Source organism: Macrobrachium nipponense, chromosome 39 (genome assembly GCF_015104395.2).
Source record: "Macrobrachium nipponense isolate FS-2020 chromosome 39, ASM1510439v2, whole genome shotgun sequence".
In the NCBI taxonomy this organism is placed as follows: Eukaryota; Metazoa; Arthropoda; class Malacostraca; order Decapoda; family Palaemonidae; genus Macrobrachium; species Macrobrachium nipponense.
In genome coordinates this window covers 58451896-58455324 of record NC_061099.1, presented here as the reverse complement: position 1 = coordinate 58455324, position 3429 = coordinate 58451896, and positions in this window count along the sequence as shown.

Below are 3429 nucleotides of genomic sequence, written 5' to 3'. Positions count from 1 at the left end.
AGCAAGCACAAGCAACGTGGATCGGGAGCTGTCCCAATTATTCGTATATTCTGAATAATACTGTCACGGGAGATAGCTGTATATGGCTGGTTAGTGTGTGATTCTTGATGGCACCCTCCTGAACATGACGGGAAACCCTCTATGATAGATGGATAGAGGTCATACCAACATAAGTGCCCAGACATTCGGACAGGATATTTGGGCTTTGGGCATTGGATATTTGAAGCGGTAGATTACGTTCATCCATTTAAGGGGTCATGTACTGGAGGGGAGGGGTTGTATCTCATAATAAGGTCTGGAGTCTGGTTATTCTTGTAATATATTATAAGTTTGATCTTCTTGCCCTCCTCAGTTGGGGTGATGTTCTCCATGATGATCTTCCATGATGATCTCCTTCATGGAGTCCTCGTCCTCACGATACTGGGAGTGCATGAATGCTTTATAGAAAATCTTGATGCTGTCCTGAGGACAGTTTAAATTAAAAATGAAAGATAACTGATCAATGGCCAATGTTGCTGATGCAGATATGAAGATTGCTTTTGCATTTTTGCATGTGCTAATGGGAGTAAAAAAGTATTGATAGTTAATGAACGAGTCAACTCCAGATCTGGTTAATGCATCTGAATTTCGCAGATGCCTATATGTATGAGTGGGACAAGACTTATTCTCTTTTTCGTGGCCAGTTAGGTAGAGCATATTCCTGCTGTCGCTGTACCATTTCTCCCGGGCAGCATGGACTTCTCGGGTGATGAGCTTATTCAAATACCCATTATTTGTGAGTATCTGTGAAGCTTTATCAAGCTCCTGGTGAGTGTCCTACCAAGTAGAACACTGGGAGAGGGCCCTTTTTATCAAATCACAGACGGTTGTGTACTTAAACCTGGCGGGGCACTTGCTGTCCCCATTCAGGCACATACCTAGATTAGTTTTCTTTGTGTAGACTGCAGTATGGAGGCCACCTTCGGTATTGGTAACAAGGACATCGAGAAAGAGGAGCCAATTGTCGGTGCTCAGTTCAACACTATAACTATGCTGTCGAATTGAGCACGTTGCATTGCTGGAGCATGTGGTGAAGGGCTTCGACCTCATCCTTGTTGTCGGCTTGCAAAAAGATATCATCAATATACTGTGCATATTTGCGGGGGTGCTGTATCTGGACAAGGACTCTCTCCTCCACTGTGGCCATGTGGAAGTTAGTAAACAGGACTCCTAAAGGGGAGCCCATCGCAACGCCTGTTCTTCTGGCGAAATATCTGGTTTCTGTGGATGGGAAAGGATCCTCTCTTCGTACAGATATCTAGCAAGGCCCGCACTGAAGCTTCTGGGATGTTGAGGGTTGCCGTCGACTGATCCCTGTAGTCTCCAGTTAAGTTGATGTCAATAATTTCATTGATGGACACGTTGGTAAAGAGTGATTCTATGTCAAGTGCTAGGGGAGCCGAGAATTTCTTCTAGGAATCTACCAAAGATCACAGGTTATACCAGCTCCATGCTTAAGACATCAAGATTTGGTTCAGGTGCTTGGCCAAGCCATAAGTCGAGCAGGTGTTTGATTGATTATAGGGTAGAGGGGGTTCCTGTTCTTATGAGTTTTCATGTTCCCGTAAAGGTAACCCAGGCCGTAGTCTCCTAGGATGGGTGGGAGGAGGACTGCATTTGGGGCTGTGTTAACAGCACTATTGACCTGATTAGTAACCCTCTTGATCTCTTCGGTGGGGTTTCATGTAAGGCGCTTGAACTTCTTGTTGTTGGACAAGATGGCTTAGAGTTTTTAATGATACTCTGAAGTTTCAATCAAAACTAAGGGTGCCATCTTGTTTGCACAGCACACAGTGATGTCCTGGTTCCCTCTCAGCTCCTTTGCTGCTTCCTTCATCTCACGGGTGAAGATGCCGCCGGAGGAAGATCCTCTTTCTATGAGGGCTTTGGTGAGGAGAAGGGGCTGGAAAGCATCAAAGCTTTGGCTCTCTAACTGTTGGATGGAGCCTAGTAAGAGCTCAATCATTGGTTGGTTTTCATTGGGCTTCGGCATATACATAAAGTGGCAATTAAGCCCAATTCTAAGCAGACCACCTTCGTTGGGAGATGGTTTGTATTTGGTGAGATTAATATAGCCTTGCATTTGCTGAGGGACTCGCAGTTTATCGCCGTTGAGAGAGATCAGCTTGTGCAAGACACCCTTCATACGTTGCTTCATGTCTTCCTCTTGTAGACGGGCAAGGCAGGTGATGATGCTCTTGGGTGGTGATCTTCAGTAGGTTGGTCATCATCGGTGGGATGGCCATCATTGGTGGGCAGGTTGTCATTGGGCTGGTCTACATAGGGATTGTCTGATTGGGGTGGAGACTACTGTCTTTAATAGCATCAAGATGGGATGCTTCAAGCTCTTTTCCTACTCTGCTGGCACCAGGGCTGCTTGTGGGGTACTGTACACTACTTCGCACAGGTTCCCACTCTCTTTGGAGTTGCACAGTATCCTCGTGCAGGGCATGCAGCTCAGCAGTCTTCTCCCACAGTTGCCGTTGTAGGAGGGACTTCCTGAAGCTCCTCATACCTTCATTGTATCTTGCTAGAGTCCATCCAACAGTTAGACAGCCGAACCATTTTACGGATCACCGAAGCCCTCCACCCCCTTCTCCTCACTGAAGCCCTCATGGAAAGAGGATCTTACTCCAGCAGTATCTTCACCAGTGAACTGAAGGAAGCAGTGGAGCTGAGAGTGCCTTACACGAAACCCCACTGAAGAGATCAAGAGGGATGCTAACCAGGTCATTAGTGCTGTTAATGCAGCCACGAATGCAGTCCACCTCCGGCCCATCCAAGGAGACTACGGTCTGGGTTACCTTAGCAGGAACGTGAAAACCCATAAGGACGGGAACACCCTCTGCCCTATAATCAGCCAGACGCCTGGCCTAACGTATGCCTTGGCCAAGAGCCTGAACCAAATCTTGATGCCCTACATCCTAAGCTGGTATAGCTTGTGATCTTTGGAAGAATTCCTAGAAGTAATTTGCGACTTCACAAGCACAGGAACTATCACCTCTCTCGATGTAGAATCTCTCTCTACTGACGTGCCTGTTGACAAAACCATTGACATCACCTTAGTAGAGTCTACAGTGACCAGTTGACAGCACCCCTCAACATCCCAGAAGCTTCATTGTGGACCTTGCTAGATATCCGCATGAAGAGGGGCCCCTTCTGCACCCACAGGAACCAGATGTACTGTCAGAAGGGTGGTATCACATTGGGTACATTGGAGGAGTGAGTCTTTGTCCAGATACAGCACCCCCCAACTATGCACAGTATATTGATGATATCTTCATGCAAGCTGGCAACAAGGATTAGGTCGAAGCCTTTTGCTGCATGTTCCTGCAATGCAGCCTGCTAAATTATACTGTCGAATTGAGCACCGACAATCGGCTCCCCTCT